This window comes from Cherax quadricarinatus, chromosome 94, assembly GCF_038502225.1.
Source record: "Cherax quadricarinatus isolate ZL_2023a chromosome 94, ASM3850222v1, whole genome shotgun sequence".
Classification (NCBI taxonomy): Eukaryota; Metazoa; Arthropoda; class Malacostraca; order Decapoda; family Parastacidae; genus Cherax; species Cherax quadricarinatus.
In genome coordinates this window covers 8,329,450-8,345,219 of record NC_091385.1, presented here as the reverse complement: position 1 = coordinate 8,345,219, position 15,770 = coordinate 8,329,450, and the positions used below count along the sequence as shown (strand labels likewise).

The 15,770-nt window shown below is 49.2% G+C and overlaps 1 protein-coding gene across 2 annotated transcripts in view; it reads left to right on the top strand.

Moving 5' to 3' along the window:
- Positions 1 to 15,770, top strand: part of LOC128700897 (E3 ubiquitin-protein ligase TRAIP) — a 554,710-nt gene that overhangs the window by 442,332 nt on the left and 96,608 nt on the right. The gene's annotated exons all lie outside the window — the stretch shown is intronic.

Sequence of the window (15,770 nt, the reverse complement as noted above, 5' to 3'; positions counted from 1 at the left end):
TCCTAATGTTTATAATCGTAGCCATGATTTTTAAAGAGGTGGGGTAAGCCAGCGGAAGGCCTCGGTCAGATGACCAAAAGCTCCAGCTGTGGGTTATCAAATGACTAAGACCCGCGTCAGGAAACACTTGTCCTGTTTCCTGACAAACATTACCTCAAACTCCTCCTGGTATTCACCATTCTTCTGTGTACAGGACTGATGAAGCCAGTGTTAAGTTACATATGTACCTGACAGCGCAGGGCACATAGATAACTAAACCAACGTGCACTTTCTCACGCACTGTAAAGAACTGGGAATCTGGCTTGATATATAACGTCGCATTAATTGGTTTCGTGGGTGACTAGTGAGAATTCCACGGTGAGAGTGACCACTCGCGTGGGAGCAGTCCCGCTCTGAGTTATTACGGTAGCGCACTCACCTCACACGTTGAGTGTCCATGGTTCGATCCTCGGTACGGGTGGAAAGATTAGGATGGGTTTCCTTAAGACACCTGCTGTCCATGTTCACCTAGCAGTAAGTAGGTACCTGGGTGTTAGTGGACTGGTGTGGGTCGCATCCTGGAGACAAAATTAACCTAATTTGTCCGAAATGCTGTACATAACAACGGCATCTATAAATAATACGTCTTTGGTGTGAGCTATGTTCTGTATAAGTTATATCACGTACTGGTAGAAATTAATATTATTATTAGTAGTAATAGTAGTATTAGCATACAATAAGTGTCAGGGGCCCGAGACTGTTCAACTGCCTCCCAGCACACATAAGGGGGATTACCAACAGACCCCTGGCAGTCTTCAAGCTGGCACTGGACAAGCACCTAAAGTCAGTTCCTGACCAGCCGGGCTGTGGCTCGTACGTTGGTTTGCGTGCAGCCAGCAGTAACAGCCTGGTTGATCAGGCTCTGATCCACCAGGAGGCCTGGTCACAGACCGGGCCGCGGGGGCGTTGACCCCCGGAACTCTCTCCAGGTAAACTGTCGACAGCATTTTTACGATGTCTGGAGTAGACCTGGAGAGGGTTTCGGGGGGTCAACGCCCCCGCGGCCACAGGCCTCGTGGTGGATCAGGGTCTGATTAACCAGGCTGTTACTGCTGGCCTCACGTAAACCGACGTGCCAACCACAGCCCGGCTGATCTGGTACTGGATTTAGGTGCCTGTCTAGCGCATTTTTGAAGACAGCCAGGGGGTCTTGAAGACAGCCAGGGGGGTCTTGAAGACAGCCAGGGGGGTCTTGAAGACAGCCAGGGGGGTCTTGAAGACAGCCAGGGGGGTCTTGAAGACAGCCAGGGGGGTCTTGAAGACAGCCAGGGGGTCTTGAAGACAGCCAGGGGGTCTTGAAGACAGCCAGGGGGTCTTGAAGACAGCGGGGGGTCTTGAAGACAGCGGAAGGTCTTGAAGACAGCGGGGGGGTCTTGAAGACAGCGGGGGGTCTTGACAGCCAGGGATCTTGAAGACAGCCAGGGGTCTTGAAGACAGCCAGGGGGTCTTGAAGACAGCCAGGGGGTCTTGAAGACAGCGGTGGGTCTTGACAGCCAGGGATCTTGAAGACAGCCAGGGGTCTTGAAGACAGCCAGGGGGTCTTGAAGACAGCCAGGGGGTCTTGAAGACAGCCAGGGGGTCTTGAAGACTGCCAGGGGGTCTTGAAGACTGCCAGGGGGTCTTGAAGACTGCCAGGGGGTCTTGAAGACAGCCAGGGATCTTTTGGCAATCCCCTTTACGTATGCTGGGAGGCAGTTAAACAGTCTTGGGCCCCTGACACTTAACCGTGGCGCCCCTACCACGGTAAATCCGTAGGGGCGGAGAAGCTACTGTAACACCCAGGGAAAAGATTTAGCTCAATCTCCGTGGATCAAAAGTCCTGAGCTTGATGCCGTAATGCACATACCCTTACACTGGGGGGGGGGCTGTGCCCCAGCTGGTGCTGTCATGGCCTCCAGGGACCTTCATGCCCCCCTGGGGCTCTTGAGTCGAGGGATGGGAGCTGCGCTATCCCTTTAGATTAACATTGTCTCACTCTGCAGAAGTTGTACCCATGTGAGTTTAGCGCTTCGCTGTGAGGTATAATAGAGAAGAGCAGAGAGAGAGAGAGAGAGAGAGAGGGGGGGGAGGGAGGGTAGGAGTGTACCCGGGCAGAAGCAATGCTCACTAACGGTACCTGCCCTTTGCCCTGCCCACCTGGGCACCTCTGCCTCTCCCTACCCACTTGGGCACGTCTGCTCCCCCTGCCCACCTGTTAACATCTGCCCCCCCCTGTCCGCCTGGGCACGTCTACCCCCTGCCCACATGGGCACGTGTGGCCCCCCTGCCCACCACCCCCTCTCTTAGGGGGGAGGGAACTTTGATATTGCCACAGAGCTTTTGATCCAAGAAATTATAGCTCTCCTCTTCCTCTGCTCAAACCTGATTTCCTCTAATTCTCCTATCGCTTTATTACCCCTACGATTTTAGTGCTTACCCTTTAATAATAATACTAATAATAAGGGCGTGAGGGTCGTTTGTGGGTCGTTTATGTGAGGGTCGTTTGTGTTGGTCGTTTGTAGTGTGAGGGTCGTTTGTGCCTGGGTCGGTTGTCTGGGTCGTTTCAGGGTCGTTTGTGCCTGGGTCGGTTGTGTCTGGGTCGTTTCAGGGTCGTTTGTGGTATGAGTGTTGTTTGTGTGCGGGTCGTTTGTCTGAGTACTTTGTCTGGGTCGTTTGTGAGGGTCGTGTGTGTGTATGGGTCGTAAGTGTGGGTCGTTTGTATGAGAATCGTTTGGTGGCCTGTGAGAGGTTTGTGTGGGTTGTGTGGGGCAGGTGAGAGGTCGTTAGTGTGGGTCATGTGTGGCAGGTGAGAGGTTTGTGTGGGTTATGTGTGGCAGGTGAGAGGTCGTTAGTGTGGGTCATGTGTGGCAGGTGAGAGGTTTGTGTGGGTTATGTGTGGCAGGTGAGAGGTCGTTTGTGGGGCCATATGTGGCAGGTGAGAGGTCGTTTGTGTGGGTCATGTGTGGCCTGTGAGAGGTCGTTTGTGTGGGTCATGTGTGGCAGGTGAGAGGTCGTTTGTGTGGGTCATGTGTGACAGGTGAGAGGTCGTTTGTGTGGGGTCATGTGTGGCCTGTGAGAGGTCGTTTGTGTGGGTCATGTGTGGCGGGTGAGAGGTCGTTTGTGTGGGTCATGTGTGGCCTGTGAGAGGTCGTTTGTGTGGGTCATGTGTGGCCTGTGAGAGGTCATTTGTGTGGGTCATGTGTGGCCTGTGAGAGGTCATTTGTGTGGGTCATGTGTGGCAGGTGAGAGGTCATTTGTGTGGGTCATGTGTGGCAGGTGAGAGGTCATTTGTGTGGGTCATGTGTGGCCTGTGAGAGGTCGTTTGTGTGGGTCATGTGTGGCAGGTGAGAGGTCATTTGTGTGGGTCATGTGTGGCCTGTGAGAGGTCGTTTGTGTGGGTCATGTGTGGCAGGTGAGAGGTCATTTGTGTGGGTCATGTGTGGCCTGTGAGAGGTCGTTTGTGTGGGTCATGTGTGGCAGGTGAGAGGTCATTTGTGTGGGTCATGTGTGGCCTGTGAGAGGTCATTTGTGTGGGTCATGTGTGGCAGGTGAGAGGTCATTTGTGTGGGTCATGTGTGGCCTGTGAGAGGTCATTTGTGTGGGTCATGTGTGGCAGGTGAGAGGTCATTTGTGTGGGTCATGTGTGGCAGGTGAGAGGTCATTTGTGTGGGTCATGTGTGGCGGGTGAGAGGTCGTTTAAGTGGGTGAGGGTCGTTTTTGAGTGGGTCGTATGTGCTACACATCAGCGAGTCGGTCACCTCACTGGTCATAACGTCTCATATCACGAGAAAAATACCTCAATTTTAACCTACACATAAAAACCAGACCCAAGACATGCCTCACCTCACTCCCACATGACATGCCTCACCTCACTCCCACATGACATGCCTCACCTCACTCCCACATGACATGCCTCACCTCACTCCCACATAACATGCCTCACCTCACTCCCACAAGACATGCCTCACCTCACTCCCACATGACATGCCTCACCTCACTCCCACATGACATGCCTCACCTCACTCCCACATGACATGCCTCACCTCACTCCCACATGACATGCCTCACCTCACTCCCACATGACATGCCTCACCTCACTCCCACATGACATGCCTCACCTCACTCCCACATGACATGCCTCACCTCACTCCCACATGACATGCCTCACCTCACTCCCACATGACATGCCTCACCTCACTCCCACATGACATGCCTCACCTCACTCCCACATGACATGCCTCACCTCACTCCCACATGACATGCCTCACCTCACTCCCACATGACATGCCTCACCTCACTCCCACATGACATGCCTTACCTCACTCCCACATGACATGCCTCACCTCACTCCCACATGACATGCCTCACCTCACTCCCACATGACATGCCTCACCTCACTCCCACATGACATGCCTCACCTCACTCCCACATGACATGCCTCACCTCACTCCCACATGACATGCCTCACCTCACTCTCACATGACATGCCTCACCTCACTCCCACATAACATGCCTCACCTCACTCCCACATGACATGCCTCACCTCACTCCCACATGACATGCCTCACCTCACTCCCACATAACATGCCTCACCTCACTCCCACATAACATGCCTCACCTCACTCCCACATAACATGCCTCACCTCACTCCCACATACCATGCCTCACCTCACTCCCACATGACATGCCTCACCTCACTCCCACATGACATGAAGCACTGCAGCAGGCCTACTGACCTAGTAGGCCAGTAGGTCTAGTATGTGACCTATTCTAGGCCGGGAGCGTTAACCCCCCAGAAACCCTCTCCAGGTATACGCGAGGTATACTCCAGGTATACACCTTCAGGAGAAACATCAGGATGTTGACTGGTCAGTCCCTCAAGGCTGAGGGACTGACCTCCTCGAAGCTACTTTCTGGTTCATGGACTGATCAGCCGGGCTGTGGCTCGTACATTGGTTTGCGTGCAGCCAGCAGCAACAGCCTGGTTGATCAGGCGCTGATCCACCAGGAGGCCTGGTCACAGACCGGGCCGCGGGGGCGTTGACCCCCGAAACTCTCTCCAGGTAAACTCCAGGTAATTACCTATCTACTGTTGTTGTCTCCAACTTCTGCATTCGACCGAAGAAGACTAATATTTAGCCGAAATGTTTCCTTCTTACTCATGAACTTACTACCACGTTTATTAACACCTGCTGCCCAAGTGGGACAGATAAGTGAGAGGTAAGATAAGATTTGTTTGGGTTTTTTTAACCAGGGAGGGTTAGCCAGCCAGGATAACCCAAGTCAGTGCGTCAATGAGGTCTGTCTTATTTCCATTGTGATCCTTCAATCTTGTCCCCCAAGATGCTACCCATACCAGTCCACTAACACTCAGATACCTACTCAATGCTAGGTGAACAGTGACAGTACACTATCCGCCCCTTTCAAGGCAGGTGAAATTGCAGATCTAGAGAATGTACAGAGAACTTTCACGGCACATATAAGTACGATAAAGCACCTAAATTACTGGGAACGGTCGAAGTCCCTTGATTAGTATTCCCTGGAACGCAGGCGAGAAAGATACATTATAATATACACTTGGAAAATCCTAGAGGAAGTAGTCCCAAATTTGCACACGAAAATCACTCCCTACGAAAGCAAAAGACTCGGCAGGAGATGCAACATTTCTCCAGTGAAAAGCAGGGGCGCCACGAGTACACTGAGAGACAACACAATAAGTGTCAGGGGTCCAAAACTGCCTCCCAGCATACATAAGGGGGATTACCAATAGACCCCTGGCTGCCTTCAAGAAGGCGCTGGACAGGCACCTACAGTCAGTATCTGATTAGCCGGGCTGTGATTCGTACGTCGGTTTACGTGCTGCCTGTAGTAACGACCTGGTTGATCAGTCCCTGATGCACCGTCAGGCCTGGTCACAGACCGGGACTCGGGGGCTTCGACCCCCGGAACTCTCTCCAGGTATACTCCAGGTGTAAGATGACTTAGCACTCAGGTACTTAATGGTAGGTGAACAGGGACAGCAGGTATAAGATGGCTAACACCAAGGTACCTACTTACTGGTAGGTGAACAGGAACAGCAACCGTAAGTTGGATGACCACCAAGGTACCTACTGACTGGTAGTTGAGCAGGGATAACAAGTGTAAGGTGGCTAACACCCAGGTACCTACTTACTGCTAGGTGAACATGGTGGCCTGGTGGCTAAAGCTCCCGCTTCACACACGGAGGGCCCGGGTTCGATTCCCGGCGGGTGGAAACATTTCGACACGTTTCCTTACACCTGTTGTCCTGTTCACCTAGCAGCAAATAGGTACCTGGGTGTTAGTCGACTGGTGTGGGTGGCATCCTGGGGGACAAGATTAAGGACCCCAATGGAAGTAAGTTAGACAGTCCTCGATGACGCACTGACTTTCTTGGGTTATCCTGGGCGGCTAACCCTCCGAGGTTAAAAATCCGAACGAAATCTTATCTTAACGGTGGCAGCAGTACCCACAGTCGGTGGTCAGGCTTAGAGAGCCAAAAGGTACCTAATGAATGAAGCTACAGAAAGAGAGTAGTGATTTCTTGTATAGCTAAATATATACAGGTACACATAAATACAGTTACATAAAGTGTCATACATAGCAGAATATGTACTTATTACTGTGTTATGATCTTGTCTTTAATGTAAATAAGTAAGCTTGTCTTATTTCTAGTATATCTCCTCTTATTGTAACTGATTTTCACACAGTTGAGTTACCTGTTTTAACTCTAAAGGTTTAATTAATACGATGTCACAAGGACAACAGTGGAACTGACTCGATTTGACTCACGAAGTCGTAATGACACGACTGCAAACAAACCGTAAGTCACTTTGACTTTTTTGAGTTATTCTGATAGTTAATGTACACATGTGCTGCTGTGTGTGGTTGTGTAACTGTATTTGTGTATAACTTGTGTCTGTATACACTTCCAGTAAGGTAGTGAAGGCTTTATTATTTTACTGTTGTTACCCATCAAATAACGTTTTCTGTAACATTTTCAATGAGAAAACTTGGAGAGGGAGACGAAGATGAGGAAGACAAATTCAAATTCAAAGTTTATTCTCTATAAGGATTACAATGCTGAGTTTACAGAAATTTGGTTATTGTTTGGTTTACATGTAGTAAAATTGTGATTACAGAGTGTACCACTAGAACGCTTAGCATGGCTAGGCATTACAGAGTGTACCACTAGAACGCTTAGCATGGCTAGGCATTACAGAGTGTACCACTAGAACGCTTAGCATGGCTAGGCATTACAGAGTGTACCACTAGAACACCTAGCATGGCTAGGCATTACAGAGTGTACCACTAGAACACCTAGCATGGCTAGGCATTACAGAGTGTACCACTAGAACACCTAGCATGGCTAGGCATTACAGAGTGTACCACTAGAACACCTAGCATGGCTAGGCATTACAGAGTGTACCACTAGAACGCTTAGCATGGCTAGGCATTACAGAGTGTACCACTAGAACACCTAGCATGGCTAGGCATTACAGAGTGTACCACTAGAACACCTAGCATGGCTAGGCATTACAGAGTGTACCACTAGAACGCTTAGCATGGCTAGGCATTACAGAGTGTACCACTAGAACACCTAGCATGGCTAGGCATTACAGAGTGTACCACTAGAACACCTAGCATGGCTAGGCATTACAGAGTGTACCACTAGAACGCTTAGCATGGCTAGGCATTACAGAGTGTACCACTAGAACGCTTAGCATGGCTAGGCATTACAGAGTGTACCACTAGAACGCTTAGCATGGCTAGGCATTACAGAGTGTACCACTAGAACGCTTAGCATGGCTAGGCATTACAGAGTGTACCACTAGAACGCTTAGCATGGCTAGGCATTACAGAGTGTACCACTAGAACGCTTAGCATGGCTAGGCATTTCGGGCAGACTTAGTTTTATTCTTAATTGTAAAATATTACAAAATTATGAGAAGTTGGTATTATGGCTAAGTGACTAAATACTAGTTTGTGAGTTTAGCAATGTGAATGCTTTTGTTTTGGCACAGTATATAGTTTCAGTATTGGAGTATCACAGGATTCATTATTTTAAGACTGAGATTAATATTTCTGTTTATGGTCAAATGAGTGAGCGAGTGTAAGTGTGAACCACCAGGTGGTATTCGTGTAGTTAGTTGACGGGGTGTATCAGGGAGATAAGATGTTTTCTAATGGTAGTTTTGAAGGTGATGAATGTGTCTGCAGTTCTAGAGTTGGTAGAGTTGGTTGACTGGTATACTATGGGAACCGGTTTTAATTTTTTTGTGAGGTTTGTGGTGGATAATTGGGGTTTAGGAGCTCGGTTGGTAGCGCACTTAGCTCACACATTGAAGTCCGGGGTTCGATCCCCGGTACGGGTGGAAAAATTGAACGTGTTTCCTTAAGACACCCACTGTCCATGTTCACCTAGCAGTAAGTAGGTACCTGGGTGTTAGTGGACTGGTGTGGGTCGCATCCTGGGTGTTAGTGGACTGGTGTGGGTCGCATCCTGGGTGTTAGTGGACTGGTGTGGGTCGCATCCTGGGTGTTAGTGTACTGGTGTGGGTCTCATCCTGGGTGTTAGTGGACTGGTGTGGGTCGCATCCTGGGTGTTAGTGGACTGGTGTGGGTGGCATCCTGGGTGTTAGTGGACTTGTGTGGGTGGCATCCTGGGTGTTAGTAGACTGGTGTGGGTCGCATCCTGGGTGTTAGTAGACTGGTGTGGGTCGCATCCTGGGTGTTAGTGGACTGGTGTGGGTCGCATCCTGGGTGTTAGTAGACTGGTGTGGGTCGCATCCTGGGTGTTAGTAGACTGGTGTGGGTCGCATCCTGGGTGTTAGTAGACTGGTGTGGGTCGCATCCTGGGTGTTAGTGTACTGGTGTGGGTCTCATCCTGGGTGTTAGTGGACTGGTGTGGGTCGCATCCTGGGTGTTAGTAGACTGGTGTGGGTCGCATCCTGGGACAAAATTAACCTAATTTGCGGGAAGTGCTCAGCATAACAAGGGACTTTATATATTCTAGTATATCATTGGTGAACCCGTGTTCGTGAGAACGAAGAACATGACTCGTTGAACATTTACATGATATGTTGAACACGAGGAACATGACTCGTTGAACAGGGTTGTTTCAGAGATGCTGCGAGTCATGACATGATATTTCTGATGTAATGTTCACTTCTGCATGTTACCTCTGTATGCATCACCTGCTAGGTTGATGTTACTGCTGCACCTGCTAGGTTGATGTTACTGCTGCACCTGCTAGGTTGATGTTACTGCTGCACCTGCTAGGTTGATGTCACTGCTGCACCTGCTAGGTTGATGTTACTGCTGCACCTGCTAGGTTGATGTTACTGCTGCACCTGCTAGGTTGATGTTACTGCTGCACCTGCTAGGTTGATGTTACTGCTGCACCTGCTAGGTTGATGTTACTGCTGCACCTGCTAGGTTGATGTTACTGCTGCACCTGCTAGGTTGATGTTACTGCTGCACCTGCTAGGTTGATGTTACTGCTGCACCTGCTAGGTTGATGTTACTGCTGCACCTGCTAGGTTGATGTTACTGCTGCACCTGCTAGGTTGATGTTACTGCTGCACCTGCTAGGTTGATGTTACTGCTGCACCTGCTAGGTTGATGTTACTGCTGCACCTGCTAGGTTGATGTTACTGCTGCACCTGCTAGGTTGATGTTACTGCTGCACCTGCTAGGTTGATGTTACTGCTGCACCTGCTAGGTTGATGTTACTGCTGCACCTGCTAGGTTGATGTTACTGCTGCACCTGCTAGGTTGATGTTACTGCTGCACCTGCTAGGTTGATGTCACTGCTGCACCTGCCAGGTTGATGTCACTGCTGCACCTGCTAGGTTGATGTCACTGCTGCACCTGCTAGGTTGATGTCACTGCTGCACCTGCTAGGTTGATGTCACTGCTTCACCTGCTAGGTTGATGTCACTGCTTCACCTGCTAGGTTGATGTCACTGCATCACCTGCTAGGTTGATGTCACTGCTTCACCTGCTAGGTTGATGTTACTGCTGCACCTGCTAGGTTGATGTCACTGCTGCACCTGCTAGGTTGATGTCACTGCTGCACCTGCTAGGTTGATGTCACTGCTGCACCTGCTAGGTTGATGTCACTGCTTCACCTGCTAGGTTGATGTCACTGCTTCACCTGCTAGGTTGATGTCACTGCTTCACCTGCTAGGTTGATGTCACTGCTTCACCTGCTAGGTTGATGTCACTGCTGCACCTGCTAGGTTGATGTCACTTCTGCACCTGTTAGGTTGATGTCACTGCTGCACCTGCTAGGTTGATGTCACTGCTGCACCTGCTAGGTTGATGTCACTGCTGCACCTGCTAGGTTGATGTCACTGCTTCACCTGCTAGGTTGATGTTACTGCTGCACCTGCTAGGTTGATGTCACTGCTTCACCTGCTAGGTTGATGTCACTGCTTCACCTGCTAGGTTGTCACTGCTGCACCTGCTAGGTTGTCACTGCTGCACCTGCTAGGTTGATGTCACTGCTGCACCTGCTAGGTTGATGTCACTGCTGCACCTGCTAGGTTGATGTCACTGCTGCACCTGCTAGGTTGATGTCACTGCTGCACCTGCTAGGGTGATGTCACTGCTGCACCTGCTAGGGTGATGTCACTGCTGCACCTGCTAGGGTGATGTCACTGCTTCACCTGCTAGGTTGATGTCACTGCTTCACCTGCTAGGTTGATGTCACTGCTTCACCTGCTAAGTTGATGTCACTGCTTCACCTGCTAGGTTGATGTCACTGCTTCACCTGCTAGGTTGATGTCACTGCTGCACCTACTAGGTTGATGTCACTGCTTCACCTGCTAGGTTGACGTCACTGCTGCACCTGCTAGGTTGATGTCACTGCTGCATCTGCTGAGTTGATGTCACTGCATCACCTGTTAGGCTGATGTCACTGCTGCATCTGCTAGGTTATCACTGCATCACCAGCTAGGTTGTCACTGCATCACCTGCTAGGTTGATATCACTGCTGAATCTGCTAGGTTGATGTCACTGCATCACCTGCTAGGTTGATGTCACTGCTGCATCTGCTAGGTTGATGTCCCTGCTGCATCTGCTAGGTTGTCACTGCTGCATCTGCTAGGTTGATGTCACTGCTGCATCTGCTAGGTTGATGTCACTGCTGCATCTGCTAGGTTGATGTCACTGCATCACCTGCTAGGTTGATGTCACTGCATCACCTGCTAGGTTGATGTCACTGCTGCATCTGCTAGGTTGATTTCACTGCTGCATCTGCTAGGTTGTCACTGCTGCATCTGCTAGGATGTCACAGCTGCATCTGCTAGGTTGATATCACTGCTGCATCTGCTAGGTTGATGTCACTGCATCACCTAGGTTAATGTCACTGCTGCATCTGCTAGGTTGATGTCACTGCATCACCTGCTAGGTTGATGTCACTGCTGCATCTGCTAGGTTGGTCACTGCGTCACCTGCTAGGTTGTCACTGCTGCATCTGCTAGGTTGATGTCACTGCGTCACCTGCTAGGCTGATGTCACTGCTGCATCTGCTAGGTTGATGTCACTGCTGCATCTGCTAGGTTGGTCACTGCTGCATCTGCTAGGTTGATGTCATTGCTTCACCTGTTAGGCTGATATCACTGCTGCATCTGCTAGGTTGATGTCACTGCATCTCCTGCTAGGTTGATGTCACTGCTCCATCTGCTAGGTTGGTCACTGCGTCACCTGCTAGGTTGATGTCACTGCTGCATCTGCTAGGTTGATGTCACTGCGTCACCTGCTAGGTTGATGTCACTGCTGCATCTGCTAGGTTGATGTCATTGCTGCATCTGCTAGGTTGATGTCACTGCTGCATCTGCTAGATTGATGTCACTGCTGCATCTGCTAGGTTGATATCACTGCATCACCTAGGTTAGTCACTGCTGCATCTGCTAAGTTGTCACTGCATCACCTGCTAGGTTGATGTCACTGCTGCATCTGCTAGGTTGGTCACTGCGTCACCTGCTAGGTTGATGTCACTGCGTCACCTGCTAGGTTGATGTCACTGCGTCACCTGCTAGGCTGATGTCACTCCTGCATCTGCTAGGTTGATGTCACTGCTGCATCTGCTTGGTTGTCACTGCTGCTTCTGCTTGGTTGATGTCACTGCATCACCTGCTAGGTTGATTTCACTGCTGCATCTAGGTTTATGTCACTTCTGCATCTGCTAGGTTGATGTCACTGCTGCATCTGCTAGGTTGATGTCACTGCGTCACCTGCTAGGCTGATCTCACTTCTGCATCTGTTAGGTTGATGCCACTGCTGCATCTGCTAGGTTGATGTCACTGCATCACCTGCCATCAACCTGTACTCATCCCGTACTTTATACTCATCCCGTTCTATGTACCTATTCCGTACTTAGTACTCATCCCGTCCTTTATACCTATTCCGTACCTTGTACTCATCCCGTCCTTTGTACCCATCCCGTACTTTGTACTCATCCCGTCCTTTGTACCCATCCCGTACCTTGTACTCATCCTGTAATCTGACTGTGAGTGATGTTTTCAATTTTCTGGGAGAGTTGGGAAGCGTCGCTGGTGGTGGGGAAATAGTTTGGAAATTTCCCCTTGACACCCAGGGGTGGCGGGGGAGAAGTCCAAGTCCAGGGAGATGTGTCACGTTTTCCTCCGCCTCTCGTGACACACCTGGGAGGAAATTTCCCGTGTTGTGTGTCGTAGTTAACGCGTGAAGGTTGGTACTACTGCTATCACCTCTCACTATTACTGTCACCACTACTATCACCTCTGTCATTACTACTATCACCTCTGTCACTACTACTACTATCACCACTGCTATCATCACTGCTATCACCTTTATCACCGCTACTATCACCTCTACCACTACTGTCACCTCTGTTACCACTATCACCTCTGTCACCACTACTATCATCTGTCACTACTATCACCACTGTTATCACCTTTGTCACCACTACTATCACCTCTATCACCAGTACTATCACCATTACTATTACCACTATCACCATTGCTATTACCACTATTACCACTGTCATTATCACTATCACCACTATTATTACCACTATCAACATAACTTACCACCACTATTACCAGTATCATCAGTAATGTTATTATCACCACCACCTGTGCTCATGATAGTGTGTCTGCTAGATATAAGGAATTGAAATAGATCAAAGTTTTGTATACACGTAGTAATTACCAGCGATGGTGGTAGTAGTGGTGGTGGTAGCTATCACCACCACTATCACCTTCAAAGAGTCACCGGTACTTGGCTAACTTCAACTTAGCACCACAGTCAATACAGTACTCAGATTTGAACCCATAAAGAATACAAAGTTAGTTTGGGTTCAACATACATTCCCACCACCAGAATGTGTACACTGGTATTTACACTATGTACAGTATGTATAAAACAGTTATCCAGAACTCTTACAGCTAAAGTCATAGAGAAGACAAATTCTTGTGTAGTGTTAACCTTTTCAAGGTTTGTGAGGGTCTGGAAACCCAGCCTGCCTCTACATGTGAGGTATCTATCACCTGGTCGACATCCCTCTCCCTGAACAAAAATACAAGAACCACCCTGAGGTTTGTGAGGGTTTTAAAGCCCGGGCTGCCACTACATTTGAGGTATCTATCACCTGGTCGACATCCCTCTCCCTGAACAAACATACAAGAACCACCCTGAGGTTTGTGAGGGTCTTAAAGCCCGGGCTGGAGTTTATCTGGAGTTTATCTGGAGTGAGTTCCGGGGGTCAACGCCCCCGCGGCCCGGTCTGTGACCAGGCCTCCTTAGGTCAGTGTCCCAGGATGCGACCCACACCAGTCGACTAACACCCAGGTACCCATTTTACCGATGGGGAACATAGACAACAGGTGGAAAGAAACACGTCCAATGTTTCTACTCTGGCTGGGAATCGAACCCAGGCCCTCATCGTGTGAAGCGAGAGCGTTAACCACCAGGCCACCAGAGCCCCTACATTTGAGGTATCTATCACCTGGTCGACGTCCCTGAACAGACAAGAACAATCCTGAAATTTGTGAGGGTCTGAAACACCCCTGCATGTGAGGTAGTCTCACCTGGTCCCCCCTCCCTCACCTTAAACCACCTCCAGCACAACTGGTAGTAACCTTGTACTCAGATGATGAACTCAAGCAACGATGTACATTGCCTTGCATCTGGCACAAGATGACGTGCAGGAATGTGGTTGCATGTGATGTACCTTGACACACGTCAATCCTCACATCTCACACCACTGAAGATGATAATGTAAAATTGCAATGTAATCCATTGGTGAATAGAAATGTGCAACAACTGAGTTTCTTTAAAAAGACGTTTCGCCCACTAGGGCGAAATGGAACTTAGGACAACCAAAGATGTGACAGTGGTTTTTCCTATAATAGCCCCCCCTCTCATGTTCTGTGTATTGATGAAACCTCTGGTGGGCGAAACGTCTCTCAGTGAAGACACTCAGGTGTTGCAGTTTCCTCTGATGGTCGGTATTCTGACCATCAGAGTAATGGACACTATTTTCAGGATACATTATTAATTAAAAGCAACGTTTCGACCACGTAAGAGTTCCTTCAGATTAAGTATTGTGTGTGTACTCATTTGTGGCTGCAGGGGTCGAGTTAAAGCTCCTGGCCCCGTGTATGTGTGTGTGTGTGTTTGTGTACTCGCCTATTTGTAGTTGCAAGGGTTGATTCATAGCTCATGGCCCCCGTGTGTGTGTGTGTGTGTGTGTGTGTGTGTGTGTGTGTGTGTGTGTGTGTGTGTACTCATCTATTTGTAATTACAAGGGTCGATTCATAGCTCTTGGCCCCGTGTGTGTGTACTCATCTATTTGTAGTTGCAAGGGTCGGCTCATAGCTCCTGGCCCGGTGTGTGTGAGAGAGTAGTTATCGAGGCTTGAAGAACTACTGGTACCTCTGGTGATCCTCTCAATCTAACGGGACAGTCAGAGTTAGTTGAGAAAATTGATGAATGATGAATCAGAAATTCGTAGTAACCTAATAATAATAATAATAATAATAATAATAATAATAATAATAATTTTTATTTCTACCAGTACATGATAAAACTTATACAGACCATAGCTCACACCTATGACATACTATATAGAAAGTCCCTGGTGAGCTAACCTTACTCTACAGGATAATCTATAATCTTTTTGTCTAACAGTTTCTAACCTTCGTGTTTTGGTCTGAGACCTGACCACAGCCAGGTCTGTGGGCCAGGTCTGTGGGTCAGTTCTGTGGGCAGGTCTGTGGTCGACAATCATGATCTTGCCTTTACACAGGATGACTTGGTCAATCTGGTGGACCCTGGGGTCCCTGACCGACCCTGAGGTCTGGCTGGCTGATCAGACCACAGCGTGAAGGTGGCCTCCACTCCAGGTATATATATAAGGAGAGATCACAGGTTTTCAGCGTCACTCCTGTCTTGTTACTCTGCTGCTAACAGCACCCTCTGTTGTAGCAGGTGATAGAACAGTAGCAGGTGTTAGAACTGCAGGAGTAGAATGTGTTACAACAGTAGAAGTAGCAGGTGTTAGAACAGTAGCAGGCGTTAGAACATAAGTAGCAGGTGTTAGGACAACAGCAGTAGTAGGCGTTAGGACAACAGTAGCAGGTGCTAGAACAGGAACAGGTGTTAGAACAGCAGCAGTAGCAGGTCTTACAACATCTGTCGTAACAACCCACTTGGCTAATCCCAGCTCAGACGTCAACAACGAC